Source organism: Carassius auratus, chromosome 12 (assembly GCF_003368295.1).
Source record: "Carassius auratus strain Wakin chromosome 12, ASM336829v1, whole genome shotgun sequence".
Lineage (NCBI taxonomy): Eukaryota > Metazoa > Chordata > Actinopteri > Cypriniformes > Cyprinidae > Carassius > Carassius auratus.
In genome coordinates, this window is record NC_039254.1 from 1,410,323 (window position 1) to 1,431,769 (window position 21,447).

Here is a 21,447-nt window from a genome sequence, read left to right on the forward strand (position 1 = left end):
CCTGAACCTCTGAGAGACTCCATGACCGAAGTAATGGCTCAAAAACATGTAATAACTGATCCTAATATAACATATTCAAATATAAACTGTGATGAATGCAACAAATTGATATGCACTGTACTTTTCCTGCTCTGTTAAAAATAAGTAACCTGCAATTGTTGCCTATATAAAGAGATTTTTTACCTGATTTATAGCATAAAAATAAAATTTGTTTGTATGAATTACAGTATTTAGGTTGATTTAGTAATGTTAAATATTTATGACTTGAGATGTTACCATCTGTAGGTTTTGTAGTAAAACTATAATTATTTTTATGTTTGTATGTCTATTTTGTGCTGTAAACGAAGAGCTACAGATTTAATGATGTCCATCAGGGATGGATGTTCATCAGCTTTAACATTTTCAAAAGTTATATAAATGTGATTTTTATGGAAGGTCCTGATAACTTTATTCATATTTGCTATACTTTCTCATAGCGTTGGAAGTAAACTGAGATCAACATTCTCTGAATGTCTTTGATCTTGATTAACATTCTAAAAAAACTTATTTTAAACTTTAAATATTCTAAACATGACATTGAACATTCTTAGAATATTACAAATTGACGTTCAAATAATTTAAAATTTTTGCTGAAAATAAAGTTAGTAGGTTACTGTTTAAATTGTGTTATAATAATGACAAGATATTTAACTGGATATTTTATCATTTTATAAACATCAGTGTTCCCACAAATATATATTAAAAAAACTGAAGGGAAAATATACAGTAGGTTTTGAAAGGACTATTATTCTATTTATAAATAAATGTTACAGTATCAGTAAATTAAAAGCTCAGTAATTTTCTAGTCTGATATTTGGCTTTTCAATGTATCAAAGTAAATCAAATGAAATATTCAAATGATATGGATCATGATGGGTGTCAGTTTACCCTCTTTGTGGGGATTATGTGGACGGTCACGTGTGACGTTTCTCAAATGCTGGACTTCAGTGGGAATCTCTCAGGCGTTTGGTATGGAAACACAGAGTGAATTACATCAGGAATGGAGGATAATCTCTTCTCCTTTATTCCAGGCCTTTCTCTTGCTCTCTCTGAGTCTTGGTCAGCGGACAGACTCCTGAGTTCGGGTCACTCGGAGGGTGTGAATGGATTAAGGAAAGACCCTCTGTAATGCTGAAACACAATTCCCCCCTAAACCTGTATCACAGAGGTGATACACACACGCGCACACACACACACACACAGACACACACCCACCACACAAACACACACCTGTGTCTGCAGGGTATATACACACAAACACATACTTTAACCAACTATATTAAACTATATAACACCACAAAATCACACATAACGTGGCCCTTTGCTGAATGCTTAAAATGCCAAAACATTATTGCATTAAATATAAAAGTTCAAATTTAAGTGCACTCAAATGCTGCAGGACCTTTTCTCTGCACCAACTTAATTTTTGCTCTGTGTTATTTAATCGGATGGTGTTTTGGTGATTTTTAGATGCAAAGTCATTTGTCCCTTAATTTGGCTAGGCGTCTCAAAGTAACAGGCATATAGAATTGCATTAACATAGTGCTACACAAACATTAAGTGACAAAATAATTGTACTAATAATTTGGTCTTCATTTTCAACATCAGATTTATTATTTTAGCATTTTTAAATATTTCAAAGAAGTTTTTGCAATGTGTTGAGGTCAAACCAGTGCGCCTAGCAGATATGTTTATTTTTATTTATTTTTATTAATTATTTGCAATGTGTTCATATATAATGTCAAATACTTAATTTATTTTTTATTTTATTTCTTTACTTACTTTATTTTTAAATAAATAAATAAAAACTAAAAAAAAATTATAAACAAATAATAACATAAAAAAGCATGAAAATGCAAATAAATAAATAAATACCCAATGTTTAGGCTTAATTTATATTTATGATGCTCAAACCTTAGCTAAGGGGTTCTGTTCCTCTGAACATAAAATATAATGACAAGAACATGCTGATGACAAATCCATATGAATTTTTTGGCAATCATATACACATTCATAATCCAGCATACTAAACTTTACTCCTGAGCAAGATTTACACCATGAGAGTGAGAAGTGATCTGAAACAGGGATTCCCATTCACCAAGCGGGCCTGCGACTGGATGCGGTGGAGACAGGCAGGAACCAGCGCTTATCTCTGCCATTAATCTTCAATTGTCAGAGAGGGCAGAGCATGAAGGGGTGGAGAGAAGGAGGGAGCGAGGAGAGAAGAGGAGAAGAGAATAATTACACCCTTGCTGTTCCATTATGGTGTCATTCTTCAGCTAACATCAGATAAGATCACACCTCGAGCTATCTCTCCCCTTTACCCTGCTCTTTCTCTCTCACACACCTGAACAGAGAGAGTGGCTGTGTTCCTATTCAGCTCTCTACTGTCTACACAGGCAACTGTCTCTTGAGGCAACATCCTAATTAAAATGGCACTTCAGGGACTAGATCACAATTGATTTGTCAATAGAATTGTCATGTTCCTAAGCTAATGACACAATGCTTTTTAATTTATAATACTTATGTAATATATATATATATATATATATATATATATATATATATATATATATATATATATATATATATATATATATATATATATATATATATATTATATATATATATATATATATATATATATATATATATATATATATATATATATATATTACATAAGTATTATAAATTAAAAAGCATTGTGTCATTAGCTTAGGAACATGACAATTATAATATTAATTATATATTTATTATTATAATATAATTTGTATTATTATTATTTTGGAAACTAAATATAATAATACAATTATTATAATAATTATAATAATAATAATAATAATTATTATTATTATTATTATTATTATTATTATTATTATGATTATTATTATTATATTTAATCTGGGGAAAAAAAGAAAAACTTTCGAATGGCAAAATATGTTTCAAATGTACTTGTGTAAAATGCACCAGTGAATTATTTAAAATTAAATGTAAAGAAAAAATCCTAATCTAAAATTATTCCTAATCTTAAAAAATATATATATATTTTTTGCAATTCATCCTGACATTGTCTTTTCAGTGAAAAATAGATATGAAACAACATATGGCACCAACACTGTGAATACACATAAAATGCCTTTATGCTCCCTAGGTAGGCCGCTCACTATGGTTTGAAACAAACCCCTTTTCTCACACTGAAGACCTGAAAAAGAGCTTACGACTTGAGGAGCTGGAAGTTAACTTGTCAAACTCCACCTATTCACCAATCTCCACTGCACATCTCAGCTTATCTTCCCCAGCGATTATCTTACAATTCACTATGATTAAGTGCACATCTGACCCCAGATCAGCGTCACGAGGCACAATATGTCAGAGCCACAGGTTGACTGGTGCAATCACAGGTTAATCTGTCCCAGTTAAGAGCTGTTGTCCCCTTCGGCAGGCCACACTGATGCTTGCTGTGAGTGATGAAGAGTCCAGGACACTTTCTCTGAGCTGAACTCTTTACTGACCATTTGATGGATATAAACTACACAAGTCAAAAAAATTCCATGAAGGAGGATATTATACTGCTACCCAGTGGTGCAGTTCTTACGGTTTATATTGTATTTGCACACAGCCTGAGGGACAGCTAATGAGAGGCTGGGTCTACAAATGAACACTAACAAGACAGTGATAAAACTGTCAAGAGGATAAGCACAGGCAATTATGTGAGAAGACTTCACTTCTGTTTCTCTACACAAGACCCAGTTTTGTAAAATCACATTCATTAAAAAAATGGCTGGGTAAATAATGTATGGGCTTAATATTTCCCATACTGTAGGACAGTCCCTATCATAACGTAACATTTGGAGTATGTGCTGCAATGTTTGTGCTTCAGACAGAAATGCCTTATATACTAGTAACATCTTAGTAACCACATAACAATGCAACCAGTAGATAGAGAGAGAGAGAGAGAGAGCGTTTATATATACATTCTGAATTCTGAGAAAAAAGTTAGAATTATGAGATTTATTTCTCAGAATTCTGAGTTTACATGTTACAATTCTAAGAATTCTCTGATCGAATGATAGAAAAAAAGTTTCCTCACAATTCGGAATTCTCAGAAATTCAAATTCTCAGAATTGTAGATGTTAGCTCACAATTGCAGGGGAAAAAGTGAGAGAAAATATATATATATATATATATATATATTTGTTGCAGAATTCTAATGTTAAATCTTGCAATTAATGGGCCCTTTCATATACCTGGCACAAGGACAGTGTTTTTAGACACAAGTAAACAAAGTATAGCTGATATTATTATATTTGTGTGTGCATATATATATTTATACATATATATATATATTACATATAATTGGCCTGTTTAAAATCAATAAATCAATCTATCTGTCTTCTATCTATCTATCTGTCTGTGTAAGTGACTTTTCTTTATAATAACATTTGATTTTGATTCAAATTCTAGTAAAATTTGTAAAAAAGCTAACTCAATTGTTCATATTCTTTTAAAAATTAAAGTTTTTTTTTTAGCATTCCAATTATTTGTGTGAATGTAATGTTTTCTTTGGTTTCAACAGTTAAACTGCTGCGTTTTCAGACATTATATTCACACTTAAACTGACATTGATCCTCCAGCTTACTGTGAAAACTACCCTCAATTCCCACTCAAAACCCATCGTTGTATGTGGAGCAGCACATCTTCACTCATTTGCGGCTGTCATTGAGAGGTAACCGAAGCCGTAGGTGATGGTCTGGCGTTTGAGATGAAAGCCGAGGTCGTCACTGGAGCGAGACGCTCTTTCAGAGATCACAGGAACTGAGAGGGTGATTCTCTTCTCTCCTCCACACATGAACTCTCGCTCTCTCTCTCCCAGATCTCAAACGGTGAGTGGATCCCATCGACAGTATCAGAGCGATATCATGGGGTCCATTTCAAATGCATTTCAACAGTTCCAGCAGCAGGCATCTCTTCACACTCAGCACAGGTGTCAGGTTGGTGAAATACTGTTGGTGCACCGAACGCTCCGGTTCGTCATGCTACATCTCCGGTCCATAAAATCCATAAAACATATCAGCACTGTTTGACATCTCAATGTGATGTCAGGCTTGACGGACTGTGACAGCTCTCAGGGTTCACTCGCAGCAGATGGATTATCAATAAAAGATGTGTTCTCCATCCTGAAAGAGCTTGGGTCAAAAGAGCTCTTCAGTAATGATTTTAGATACAAGTAAACACACACACACACATATTTATATATATACCTTTTCTTCTGACAGGAACAGTAAAAATAAAGCAAATATGGCCATTGTTGATTATAGACATTTAAAATTAATTTGAACGTTTATCTTACAAAAAATTTATTAGAAATTATTCAATTCATTTTAAGATGTTTATAACATATGTTTATAACATATGTTTATAATATATATATATATATATATATATATATATATATATATATATCCATCTATCTATCTATCTATCTATCTATCTATCTATCTATCTATCTATCTATCTATCTATCTATCTATCTATGTATCTATGTATCTATGTATCTATCTATCTATCTATCTATCTATCTATGTATCTATCTATATATCTATCTATCTATCTATCTATCTATCTATATATCTATCTATCTATCTATCTATCTATCTATCTATCTATGTATCTATCTATCTATCTATCTATCTATCTATCTATCTATCTATCTATCTATCTATCTATCTATCTATCTATCTATCTATCTATGTATGTATCTATCTATCTATCTATCTATCTATCTATCTATCTATCTATCTATCTATCTATCTATAATTATAAACAACTGAATAAAACTACTTATATTCAATATCGTAAATTGACATTATATTGATGATTTATTTCATTTATTTTAAATTTATTTCTTTTTATATGTCATATTTAATGTGTTAAATTATATTTATACTGGTACGCTACCACTAAATATTATAGAAACAATGATTTGTTTCATAAAAAGCGCTACACAAATAAAATGTAATTGAATATTTATTTTAGATTTTACATATTTGTACTGTATATTTAATATACTATTGAGTTTGTATTATTATTTGTTCATTTATTATTAATTGTATTTAATACATTTTTGGGACCATGCAGAACGAAAAAACAATTATGCATTGTACAAATGTAAATATAAGCACAGTTTTCTTACGTGTCCTCTTAAAATTGCAAAGGAATTTTCAATGATCATGAAATATACCATATTAAAAGTCATATGCAAGTTATATTTTATGCAATCAATATAGTTAAATTTGAAGCATCTGAGCAATGTGCTGATGCTTTCCGGAATGAAATACCGCTGTTGAACTTCCTGGAATTACTATTCAGTAAACATTAATCTCACTTCAACTTATTGAACCTTCCTGGAAGTTCAAATTTCATATGAATTTTGCATTGGCTACTAGTATGTTTCAGGTGGTTTCTTCCAAGATGTTTTATAAAAATAGTTAAACAAAAAGTTTAATTTCATATAAAAAAGCACTGCTGATCTGGCCAGACCTCACGCATTGACGTCTCAGGACACAGAGGTTCAGAGGTTTCTGAGGAAAGCCGGATCAGGTTCCTCGTGAGGTGGTTTTTGGATGGCACTGTAATTTGTCGTGTTGTCTGTGGATAATTGCAGGTTTGTATCATGTCCGTGGCTGAGAAAGGTGTCTTAGTCAACAGAGGAAGCTCTGAATGGCTTTTGTGGCTAAATTGCACCCTGGGAAAGATGATGTGACGAGTGATACTGTAACTCTGCAGTCTCCTGCTCAAAGACTGGAGAAAATACAAATATATTTTATATAAATATATATAATAAATATAAATAATGTCTCAAACTGTGTTCTGATAAGGAAATCTGCAATCAAAATTCAATTTACACAATCAAACTGATTCAATCAGTTTGAGCTCAAATATTGTATCCTTTTTTATTCTCTGTTCTTAAATGTTAATATCATTGAAATATATTTGCATTGTATATTGTACTAAATATATATTTTTTAATGTTTTTGAAAGAAGTACACATTAAGAAATCATTCTTATATGCTGATTGGTGTCTGTAAAATGTATTATTATTATCAATTTCTAAAAAGGTTAGATTTTGTTCTTTGAGAAATTATTTATTATCATAAAAAATGTATTTACTGTTACATATTTGCATCTTTTCTGAATAAAAGTATTAATTCCTTTCAAAAAGAAAAAGAATCTTACAGATCAACACTTTTTACATTACATATACATATATATTTATATATACCGACTACTGCCCTCTGATTTTCTTAATATACTAAAGTGTGAAATTAAAAGTCAGAGATCTTAATATGAATTGAATCATTTCTAATTTTAAATGTCTATAATCAACAATGGCCATATTTGTTTTATTTTCATTTTCCTGTCAGAAGAAAAGGTAGAAAAACTGTCACTGGAACGGTACCTTTTCAAAAGATGCACCTTTGTACCTTATTAACCTCTAAAGGGTACATATTACTACCTTAAAAGTACAAACCGGGTACAGTGTTTTGAAAAGGTACCACCCCGGTGACAGTTTTTGTAAATTTTTTCAATCAATTTCTCTGATACTCCAATAAAACATAACTGAGATGTCTATTAGGTCTCCTGGGTGAATTTTCTTTGATTAAAATGTCAGGCTGTCAGAAGTCTGATGACTGATGATCGGACAGTTTGTTTTAGCGTGAAGCAGTTAACCTCAAGACCTCAGCAGCACAACGCCATGAGCACAAATCCATGGACATACACCAGGATAAAACACCGCTGGAAGGTTTTGAGGAAGAATTTAAGGCAGATGGTAAGAATGAGCAGCAGATAGTTTCTCATGGTTTGTGTCGATCTATCACCCGCTGATCGGTGTCAACACCGAGAGGAAGAGGCGATCAGAGAGCGCTGCTAAAGGCAGACAGAGCGGATCGTCTTGCCCTGGCCATTGTAAGCGTCCATTCACCATGCACTTAACGCAGGACTGCAGTCAACAAGTGGGCGTGTCGCCTCGGCCCCGGGGCCACTCTCAGCTCTTGTCTTTTGTCATCCCTCTATCCTTCTATCTGTCTGTCTCTCAGGCTCATGCTCAGATATTCGCCTGGAGCACACTCACTTCCTCAGCATTCCTCTCTACTCGACTGCGCCCGGTAAAAGACCCTCATGAGGAGCAGCGAGAGGGGAGAGGGACCCACAGCTCACCTGAGGATCCATTTCTTCAGATCTGACCCCCATCTGGAAGGACAGCAATCCATCTTCAGGATCTGTCAACTGTTTAATAACATCATTTTCTGTTAGATTAAAAATTACTCTTACACTTTTTTTTAAAAAAAATAGGTTCTTGAGTTGCTAGATGAGTCTGAAGATCTCTCTTTTCTTTCTCTATGTAAATGTAATTAGAATTATATATATATGTATACACACACACACACACACACACATGCATGCATGCAAATGTAATTATATAGCTTTATCATATAATATTACATATTAAAATATGTGCATGTATAGAAATTCTAAAATTATTATTAATGCTTGCTTATGAATTGCTAATGAATTTATGATGCTGATCTGAAGAACTCCTTTAAATACTTATGGAGAAATCAAAATGCATAACCAAGATCACTGAGCAAGAGGATTGTCACTGCTCTGATCTAGTAAATTCATCTTATCAAATAAAACCAAGCGCCACTGTGTGTAACTGAAAAAGTTTCTCAAGAGAACACGGGCTCATCTCACATTAAACACCAGAAAGCTCCTCATCAAATAAACGGCAGGTGCTGGGACGAATGGATATGTGCTGCGTGTGTTTAGATAGCCCAGGCAGATGCTGCATCTTCACCATGTGTCCGTCACAGAGATGTGGGTGTAAACTGTGACCGGCGTACAGCGGATCCATCCTGCGGTGTCAGTGTGATCTATGAACGCTGTAACCTGAGCTGCAGCAGCGACGGAGGGATACAGAGACATTCCTGCCTCTCACGGGCCCTCGGAGCTCTATAGGGGCCACTGGTGCTCACTGCAAACATGTCAGTCACTCCAACTGAGATTAATCACACGAGATACCAACTGCATTTTATTTATTTTTTTATATGAAGTTTTTTTTTCTTTTATGTCCGATAGACTCTAATTTAACATTTTTATATTGAACTACACACTATTAAAATATATATATATTTTTTTTTTTAAGTGATGCCAAAGAAGTAGCTATCATTTTGGGTTCTCCAAAGATCCTTTCAGCCATTGGTTCTTAAAAGGACATGTTATAAGTTAAGATGAAAAACTTTTTTTCCACTATAAAGAATTTTTAGTGCAGTTCCATTAATGTCAAAAGTTTTTAATGGAACCACAGAGATTCTTTATTTAAGAGTCCATTATGAAATTAACGTGATACCTTGTTTATTAAATGAATCATTTTCGTTATTTATTTAATTTTATTATTTCTGAACTGCATGGGAATCAGTCATTCAAAGGATATGCAAAATTACAAAACCAACCAAGTTATAAAAAAATGATATGAAAATGAAAATGTGATGATTGAGTGGTAATTCAAGACAAACAGTGATGCAAATTCTTCCCTCATCTTTGTTTAAAATTTGCATCTAACAACAGAACAGGGTGAATTAAGGTTCACTGGGCATTTCTTAACATGAGATAACTGTCAAAATGCTGCCCCCATTTACCAGAATTTACCCTATAAAGTCCTTTTAACCCCTAATCAGTAAATGACAACATATGCAACGAAACATATGTCATGATGATTTTTAATTATGATTATTGATTATTTTAGTTACTAGTGCATAGCTTTGTCTCTATATTGTTCTTTTTTATGAAAAAAAATGAATGCTAATAAATAAGAAGACTAGACAATGAAGAGGAAAATAATGAAAAGGAGTGTAAGACATAAGAATGTCATGCCTGAGGATGTAAACACTGTTCATTCATGTTTTCCTGAGAGACGGGCAGCTGTGGCATGAGAAGATGGTGAGCCTCTCAATTTCAGTGGTTTAGCATTTACACCAACTGTAATAAAAATAGAGAAATCTAAAATGATAATAATAAGGCACCTCTGAACTAAAGAACCATTGCATCTCATGCTTTGGTTGAAGCAGTGGTGTAAAAGGCCAGCAGAGGGCCCTGCTGAGCTCCAGGTCACAGCGTGTGTGATGCAGCATGACTGTTACAGTATAGGGCTGCAAAAAATCAAAACACTGTAAAACTGGAGAGCTATGGGAACGATCATCTCTCACAGCCTACAGGTGATTTATCTCGACAGACGAACACCAGAACTCAACTCCAACTTTCCTTTCCTTTGCAACGTTTCAACTGGATTTTAATCTTGTACCACCTGCCAGATCTGAAATTGTAAAAATCAACAAATAAATTAGACTTTTATATTAAATGTTGACCTCCCCAACTCAGTCCGAGCAGATGAGTCCTTAGCCATCTTCAAGAATCGGCTTAAAACCCATCTCTTCCATCTTTATAAAAAAATTAAAAAAATTAAAAATAAAAAACAAATACAAACTACCTTTCTAATCTTTTTGTATTAAATTTTCTTTTCATTTTTCATTTTCATTCACAAGCTTGCTCTATTCTTTTTCTATTATATCTGTTTTCTATTTATTTATTATATTATTTAATATATACTTGTTATAGCACTTATATATATTTGGATGGGACATTTTGATTACAGCCTGCAGCAACAATAAGTAATATTGTCAGTGCACAGGAGATATGACTTGTGCATGTTTATTTGTTGTGCTTGATGAGAGTCTCTCAGTGCTGAGATGAAGTGAGTTCAGTAGGTGACTCCAAACATTAGTTCTTGTAATGGTTAATCCTGTTAGACTGACGGATCCTCGGCTGCGGGGAACCAGCTCCAGCTGTCAAGCCACATCCAACTCAGAAGAACTAAATATTTTCATCCGCGCTTTCTAGAAATGATTCCATTCTCCCGTAGATTCTACAGGGTGTCAGTATGGCCTACTGAAACAAATTTTAGACTCGAGACCTAGATTTCACATTAGAGGATTTAGCAAACTACAAATTTGTCAAACACAAATCTCATAGTCATACATAGACACGTTTCATTACCAAATCAATTCAAGAGGATAAATATGAAAAATATGGCACTTTTTGTATTGCGAAAGTGGTTACATATTAACTTGAGGTATGCAGACAATACCAGTCTCTCTTACATATACTGTATCAGCTTCATGAATAATCAAATCTCAATGAATCAACCTGGGCAAATCATTAAAAAAACAAACAAAAAAAAAACTAAAATATCTACAAAATGTAAACAAACATAAAATAATAATTTATTATATATTTTTTTACAATTACAAAGTTATAAATATAATAATTTGAGGTTATAATGTAAATAATAAATAATTCAGTGGGATGTAAAAACTGAACTTTGTACTTTATTAATTCCCAGGTGCAAAAAAAATAAAAAGAAATAAAAAAATACAGTATATATATATATTGCTTATATATTATTAAAATATTATTATCACTTAAACTCTCTCTTTATAATTATAAATATTAAATGCCAAATAATTAAATAATTAAAAATGTAAACCTGGATATTAATAAAGCTCTCATTTATTTAATAAATTATTATAATATAAATAATAAATCAATATTTATTCTATGTATATTATAATAAAAACATTTACATTTAAATATATATATATATATATATATATATATATATATATATATATATATATATATATATATATATATATATATATATATATAAGAAAAATATAAGATCCTTTACAATGTCAATAAGCAAATTTGAGTACATTTGAATGAAAAAAATTACTAATCCTAACCCGACTTTTTACTCAACTTTTTTTGTTGTTAACATAACTTCAAATTAAAGACCACATTAAACTACATCAAAAACAACGTCAGCAGAGGCATCTCCATCTCTGATGTTTGGACCCCACTGAATGAACAGGAGAAACAAGGAAAACACTGCCATTGGTCCTAATTCTGAGATGTTCTTCAGTGTCTGTTCTTCTCTGATAAAGCAGCTTTGTTTCAGCAGTGACTGAAGCTTCCCCGATCCTAAACATGAGTGTGCTGTCAGTCAGGATTCACACGCGTCCTGCACCTCAGCTTCAGGTTTCTCTGGCATCTCTCGCTCAAGCAGCTAAATGGCCCTTCTGCTTTGGTTCAGCTTATCGATGGCTTTGTCCCTCAAATTTCTAGTTATTTGATCTGCTCTGTGCAAAGGCGTCGGGGTAAATGAAGAATTGTCTTGTGAGCGGGTTACTTTACCTCTCACCGGGCTCTGTGCACCACGGCAGGCGTAAACCTGGCAAAGTGTCCGAAAACAACAAAGAAGAGTCCCACTATGAGTAGATGTAACCTAAGCACAATCAGCGCTTTATTTTAGGGGTTCCCTCCTACTTTTGAGAAAAATAAACACTACACCTTTCGCAGTCTTTATGCATGATTGATTGTTTCTGAGCTGAAAGTAAAGCACACATTCATTTGTTTGTTCAAATTTTTTTAAGTTCCAATAGAAAAAAAAAATCTGAAATGAGATCTCCTTGAGATTAAATCAAGTGCAAATGGAGATTTAAGAATCGAAGTAATCTCACACAAATTTCAACGATGTCTCAAATTTTCTCAGATTTTCTAAAAATTCCAAAAGACTCCACTAAAAGGTCAAGAAATCTCACTATGATCTCAAATATTTCTCACAACATTCTTTGAAAATGATCTTAGCTATGTTTTATACTTTTACTGAATGTCAAAAAAATCTTAAGTGTCTGGTTCCAGTAGAAACACACACACACACACACACACACATATTTATTTTTTACTCGATTTTTTTTTATTTTATCAAAGCATGCATAAAGCTCGGAGAAGAATTGCGTTACTGTAATTCTGACAACTTTGCAGTTATGTAACATTGTGACATATCGTTTTGTTTATTGAATACCCGCTGTTGAGAAAGCTGTGCTTCGACAGATTCAGAGAGATTGAGGCCTGTGTGAATTTAAAACAAGTCTAACAGCTGAAATCCCTGGATAATATTATACACAGCCAGGGCAAGTGTTCATGGTATGAAGCTTTTCGGCCAACGCAACATCAGTCAGCTTCTAAATTCAATAAATATAATGGCTCTGAATCAGGGGTTGAGCTCTTTTAATGGGTCGTAATAGGAGGAGGCCTGACATGGTAATGGCTCAATCTCTTCAACTCTTTTATTAGACCTGCGCTGGAGGGCTGCATGTTCCCGAACACACACACAGCAATCATCTCCGTCACATATTGCTGACTGCAGCGGCGAATGGCAGTCACCTTTAATAAACAGAGCGATCGCTGAGCAATTACACCTAATGAAACGGCAGCTGACTGATGCTCTCATGTATAACACTAGTATCTTTCATGTTTCTCCATGTATATTAAAACATTAAAACTTGCATCGTAATGTAAAATAACCCACCAGGTTAACTTATAAATTGACATAATCCAACAACCCAACGTTTCATGGTTTGCTGGAGTAAGTGAAGCAGATCCACTTCAGTCAATGAAGCTTTCTGATCTACATGTACTTCACTCCGCTACAATGACAACATGAAGATAATGTGCCTTTTGATGGCATTAGATAAAGCTAATGTGGCTAAACAACAGTGCATTGCACACTCCAGAAAGAGCTTGCTAATCACAGTCACACTTCTGCTGCTGTTGACATGAACACAACTGTCCCACGAACACCAGAGACGCAGAGTCTGTCCCAAAATGAGTCAAATCCATGCAAATCTATTCCTGTTGTATATGGACAAACTCCAACTTAGCGTTACAGTAATATTATATAATCATTATATTATTAATAAAATACAGTATATAGGAAATATGTATGGAGTGAGATTTATGCCAAAACCTCACACACACACAAAATGTGTTTTACTCACACCCAACGATTCACAAACAAACTCAGTGTGGTTTGCAAATACAAAACATCACTCACAAACTAATGCATTTTGTTCTGCAAATAAAAAACGTAGCTATCAAACAAATACAGTACGTTTTACATATACAAAGAAACGTATGTCTTCAATGACAAAAATATCTTCCAAGTACAAACTTAAATCTTTCAAGCACAAAACAAAATCCTTCAAATACAAAACAAAATCCTTCAAGTACAAAACAAAATCCTACAAGTACGAAAAACTGGGGGGAAGTTGTGGCCTAATGGTTAGAGGGTTGGACTCCCAATCGAAGGGTTGTGAGTTCTAGTCTCGGGCCGGACGGAATTGTGGGTGGGGTTAGTGCATGTACAGTTCTCTCTCCACCTTCAATACCATGACTTAGGTGCCCTTGAGCAAGACATCGAACCCCCAACTGCTCCCGGGCGCCGCAGCATAAATGGCTGCCCACTGCTCCGGGTGTGTGCTCACAGTGTGTGTGTTTGTGTGTTCACTGCTCTGTGTGTGTGCATTTCGGATGGGTTAAATGCAGAGCACAAATTCTGAGTATGGGTCACCATACTTGGCTGAATGTCACTTCACAACTGTCACGTGACTTTTGGGACAAATTTTCCGCCTTGCTGATCCGCACGCAAATGCCTTCAGATCCACACACATGCTAGTAAACCGTCATGTAATTCGCACTCCACAACAGCAGGTGGCGCTCTTAGCGACTTGCTTGGCGCCGCCACCGACATGGAAACACTAGAGAAGAAGAAACGCTAGCGTGAGGGAGGGACGTTTTGAACACGATGAGCGGCCAGCAGGTGAGTTTCCAGTCATTGCTGGTGAAAAATCAGCCTGAAGGGGTTGTTATTCGCTATAACAACCGCCTCGCTATACACGATCCCACTTATTACATTGCTACCTACAAAATAAATAAATAATTTGACAAAATGTATTGATTTTAAAAACGATTGTATTGCTTCCACTAAAGAAAATAGTCCGTTCCGCGTCCATATCAAGAGTCTGTTTTTCATGGCAAGGGTGTGTTTAGACCTCCAAATCAACCCTGGTCTTCTCCTGCTAGTGTCTAATAGAATATAGAGGCTTTATTCCATGTCAAATCAGTCAGAATCCAGGAAAGTGGTTGCAGCAACATCTCAGATGAAGAGTTTTTCTATATTATATTTGGGTCCCAAAACCAAGGCCTGTAAAAATATTCATATTTCTTGTCAGTCCTTGAGATTGTCATTTTTATAGCATCAAAAACACTATCAGACAACCATGTTTGGGCATTAATATCTTAAAGTGTTATTCATAGCCTTACCAAACTTTGCAGGACGGAAGACAAACATGTTTTTAGTATAACTGAACCAAAGTTTGTACTGCATGTCTATTGAGATTCTACAAGGCCCTAGATTTGGGTAAATAGCTAAACCCCTGGTACTGAGGGTATTATAAACTAGGGGTGTAACGATACGCGTATTCGTATTGAACCGTTCGGTACGACGCTTTCGGTTCGGTACGCGGTACGCATTATGCATACCGAACGGTTCGTTGGACTAATTAATTATATTTGGAAAAAAAAGAGAAATATAATGATATGCGTTCAACAAGGTAGCCCAATAACCCAAACGACGTAACAGGCAACGCCCCTGACACTCCCGAAGAAGAAAAAAACACCAACTTATGTTTATGTTATGTTATGACTCAGTCAGGCGCTCGCTCACTCAGTACGCGCTGAAGGCTCGTTGCAAAATGGCCAATGCGTTTAACAGACTAGAAAAAGAAGATGACTCTCAAACATATTGTTTGAGATGCATGATTCCATCTATGAGCTGCTCGATCAGAGTGACATGAGAGCCCCTCCTTAGAACATTATTTGTAAATCCATGTTATGGTAAGTGTGCACGTGAAGTCTTTGCACACTTTCTGAAATCCACACTGTGGTAAGTTCGCGCGGTTGCTTCATTGCTTTAAAAAAAAAAAAAAAACACCAGCGTGAATACTTGAAACATGTCAACTCATTTACGCCGCCATCACCTTATTGTGTCAGTATCTGGGAAAAGACGAAAAAAAGGAGAAACATGCACGCAACAAACTATGGGATCTTATATTTTAGGATCTTATATTTCTGGTCTGTTAAATGCATTAGACATTTTGCAATGAGCCTTCAGCGCGTGCTGAGTGAGCGAGCGCCTTAGGGTCCGTTCACATATCGCTCCTAAAAACGCGTGGAAAACGCTAAGCGCGTCTTTCTCCTGAGGCGTCTGTCTTTGCTAAGCAACAATGACGTGCTCTCTCCATGAGACGCGGAAATTTCAGCGAAGGATAAATGGATTTGCAGCTCTAAAAATCGCTTGCAGTAGCTCTGCTACTAAATTTATTTCAAAATTGCAATCCATATACAACTATAATCAGCTGTTCCTTCATCTTGGCTGAGTTTTCAACGTTGTTATGGGAAAGGATGAAGCTGATTGGTTAGTTCTTGTCACATGACCCGCGGTGCGCTTGCGGCATTCTGAAAAGTTGAGATGTTTTTGCATTTTGCTGTATCTAAAACGTACCGAACCGAACCGAACCGTGACATCAGTGTATCGTATCGAACCGAACCGTGAATTTTGTGAACCGTTACACCCCTATTATAAACTCATTTTCTGCATCCATATCATACCAGCAGGCTGTCAGCATACATGGGTGCTGCATTTTTTTAAAGCTGAAAATTAGGACATAACCTGCTTGTTAATAACCCTTAACCCTTGCTAAAAAAAACTATATGTATGAAGTATGTGCAAAGATTTTATTTTAATTAAAGTATATTCAATCAGTAAGAATAAACTCGGCAATGGGTTTGGCACTGGTCCTTGAGGAAGGTTCGGGGGGTTCTTTGTCAATGAACATACATTGAACATACATTGACAAAGAAAGTAATGTTATTCAGTCTCAGAATTAATATTGTGTATTTCTGGAGTTTGTTACAAAATGTTATCAAATGTGGTCCGGGTCCTTGATTCAAAAATGTTTGAGAACCACTGCCATATATAAACACTTTACATGTCTTTGCAGGTATTGTACCTACCACATTTGGACTGGGAGGACAGTGGACTGCCTGATGAGCCACACCATGGTGTCACTGTTCCTGACATGGACGATGTACTGAGTGATGAACAAATGGCACCACTAAGGGCAGCCATAAATCCCCTGGGACACTCCCAATCACATGGCTCAGACATCTACCTACTTACTGTGGAGTATGTCCAGCACTTACTAAGCTTACAGTAAAATGTACTTAGCAAAGGACCTGATTCAATGATAATGCAGCACAAATACAAAAAGAACACTTATTTACAGAACAGTGCCCCTGCTAATAACTGGTTTGTAAGATGTTACAGTAACACAAATAAATATTTCTGAATCAGTGAGGTGGTCTAATGTTTGATTTTTCTCTGTTTAATCAAATCAGACCAGCAGACATGCCCCGTGTTAGGACTGCCAGCGGCAGCAGGAAGAATAGCTTTCCTCAAGCAGTGCTAGCAGCGGACTTTAAAGACTTTCAGCTCTCTTAATTTCGTAATGAATGTTCAAACCAAACACATGTAGATTCTATTATTTTTTTATTGTAGTGTGAATACAATCTTAAAACATCTGGGGGGTTGGAACAACCAAAAAAAAAAAAAAAAAATACAATCTTTCTCTTTTTTTTTTTTTACTATGGGGACCTGGTTTTCTCTTTCTTATGGGGCGGTCACACTGCACTTTTCTCTCCATTGACTTCCATTCATACGCATGCGAATGCGTCAGACCGGAAACGTTAGCTCATGCGAAAAATTTCGCATTTCGCTGAGTTCCAAAGTTCAAGTTTGGTTAACTCTGACCTGCGAATTCGCATCACGTGAAGATGTGGGACCAGTAGAAGATCGTTACGTCACTGCGTGACCTCTCTGTACAGAAATTCAAAAATGAAGGAAGCGCTATATAACTTTAGCTGTAGCGCAGCGTCCTATTTTATATAATACAGATTTAAAAGATTATAAAAAATAAAATAAAGTATCTGCATGGTTTGTAGTGTCAACCGGAACAGATGATACATTTGAATGTGGATGTTTTATAATTTTTATTGCTTGGGGTGTATATATTTATATAGAGAGAGATACAGAGAGTACAATATAATAAGACGCTTTCGACGCCGTCGCAAAAGACACAGTACAAGCACATATTAATCCATGTTTTGATAATTGAGGAAAGACCGTTTTATTGCTCCCGCCCATATTCGCAGCGGTGTCCGAAATAATTTTGCACGTTTAAAGTCTAGTGTGACCGCGCCTTTAACCAACTTGTGCAGCTCTGTGAGTGCATCTAAAATGCCTTTTGGGATGAGAACCTGGTTAGAGGCAGTACTAAAAAGAACAGCCTCCTGAAAACACACAAATTCAAGGTAATCCAGATCAAGGGGTTGCTGACAGACAATATGCTGGAGCCGTGTGTGGATTCTCTCTAACATTGTTTGTGCAAGCAGTTCCTAGAGAGAGGGGAAAAGAGGAAAAATGTATGAGGTCAAAAATACTGGTTTAACTGAACATGACCAGTAAAATGACCAAAAACTACACTTTGGTTCATTCTTAATATCTTCATGACCATTAAATTAAAATTAAATGTATGCATTTAGCAGACGCTTTTATCCAAAGCGACTTGCAGTGCAATCAGGCTATCAATTATTACATATCATTAGTGATAGAGACCTCAAATAATGACACATGATTATGATTACGAAAATGTAATGATTGATATCATACGGATGCAGAAAATGAGTTTATAATACCCTCAGTACCAGAGGTTTAGCTATTTACCCAAATCTAGGGCCTTGTAGAATCTCAATAGACATGCAGTACAAACTTTGGTTCAGTTATACTAAGAACATGTTGGTCTTCCATCCTGCAAAATGTGGTGAGGCTATGAATAACACTTTAAGATATTAATGCCCAAACATGGTTCTCTGATAGTGTTTTTGATGCTATAAAAATTACAATCTCAAGGACTGACAAAAAATATGAATATTTTTACAGGCCTTGGTTTTGGGACCCAAATATAATATAGAAAAACTCTTCATCTGAGATGTTGCTGCAACCACTTTCCTGGATTCTGACTGATTTGACATGGAATAAAGCCTCTATATTCTATTAGACACTAGCAGGAGAAGACAAGGGTTGATTTGGAGGTCTAAACACACCCTTGCCATGAAAAACAGACCCTTGATATGGACGCGGAACGGACTATTTTCTTTAGCGGAAGCAATACAATCGATTTTAAAATCAATACATTTTGTCAAATTATTTATTTATTTTGTAGGTAGCAATGTAATAAGTGGGATCGTGTATAGCGAGGCGGTTGTTATAGCGAATAACAACCCCTTCAGGCTGATTTTTCACCAGCAATGACTGGAAACTCACCTGCTGGCCGCTCATCGTGTTCAAAACATCCCTCCCTCACGCTAGCGTTTCTTCTTCTCTAGTGTTTCCATGTCGGTGGCGGCGCCAAGCAAGTCGCTAAGAGCGCCACCTGCTGTTGTGGAGTGCGAATTACATGACGGTTTACTAGCATGTGTGTGGATCTGAAGGCATTTGCGTGCGGATCAGCAAGGCGAAAACTTTGTGCCAAAAGTCACGTGACAGTTTTTCGTACTTGTAGAATTTTGTTTTGTACTTGAAGGATTTTGTTTTGTACTTGAAGGATTTTTGTTTTGTACTTGGAGGATATTTTTGTCATTGAAGACATACGTTTCTTTGTATATGTAAAACGTACTGTATTTGTTTGATAGCTACGTTTTTTATTTGCAGAACAAAATGCATTAGTTTGTGAGTGATGTTTTGTATTTGCAAACCACACTGAGTTTGTTTGTGAATCGTTGGGCGTGAGTAAAACACATTTTGAGTGTGTGTGAGGTTTTGGCATGAATCTCACTCGATAAATATGGGAAATCTGTTTAAGAAGCTGATGTTTTTTTTTTAATTTTATTATAGAATTATATAATTTAAATGTATAAAAAGTTATAATTAAAATATTATATATTATTTAATATACTACAATTAAGACATGTTATTTTTATTATTATAATTAAAATATAACAAATACATTTTAATATAATATATTTAGAAATATATTTAGGATCCAGCACAGTCTCACTAATCATATACATTTCACCAAATGCACAAAATTATTCAAAATTAGTCATACAAATATATTCCTCTTCTATATGGACAAACTTCAACTTTAATTGACATGGGTTTTGGCTTAAAAAATAGAAAATATTATTTTGAAAATATTTTAACTTAGACTTTGTAAATATTATAGGCATTATTTTTTAATTGTAATCTTTAAAGATTTAATATATGCTAATGAAAAAAAAATATTGCTATATTTTATTAAAATAGATCATAAGAAGATAAGAAATAGAAGATAAGATCTTATCTTATTTATACATTACATTATATACAATAAGATCCTACATTTTTTATATTTTAAAACTTTAATCAAGTTAAACATATATTATAAAGATATATATATATATATATATATATATATATATATATATATATATATATATATATATATATATATATATATTATTATTATTATTATTACTATTATTACTATTATTACTATTATTACTATTATTATTATTATTATTATTATTCATACAAATCTGTTTCTGTTTTATATGGACAATCTCCAGCTTAGTTTTGCTTGAAATGCCATTAACATTGATTTTTAGCTTCAGTTAAACCACTAGTTACAGAAGCAGCACATTTTAAAGAAATGCAATCATATGGGTTGTAGACCCTCGTATCAAAGAGTGTGGATTCCACTGAATTTGCTTGAATCATCGTAGATTTGCATACATTTTACATTCAAATCTAGGGCTAGAGGCCCCGGCAATCCAAGCCCTCCAAACAAGCCCGGGCTTGAACCCCTCCAGCGTTTTCCTCCTGAGTCTCCGAGCTGATAGACATGCCCTGGCCCTACCGCCCGTGGAGACATGCGGACAGTGGACCTGCTGGGAACAGACAGACAGGCAGTCTCTGGCCACCCCCATACGGCCGTCCAGCGCTCCATTGATCCATTACTGCAGGCAGCTAACCACATTTACATAGTGATCAGATAGTGACGCCTCTCTTTGAGTTGCATCAGGGCAGAGGGCAGGGTAATGATGGCTAATAATTACTCCATTTAGTGAAGGAGGGGCAGAGACACCGCTTAAGAATACAGCGCTGTTAGATCTGTCAACATGCAACTTTTAATCAATTTACATTCTATTCTGAAGAGCCCATATCGGCTGTGAAAGAATGTCTTTAATGTTTAAAACATGCTGATTATTCCATATTTTACTGTTCAGGTTGATTTTTACAAGACATGAATGCAGATATAGCAATTCAGATGAAGATATGAAGATCCT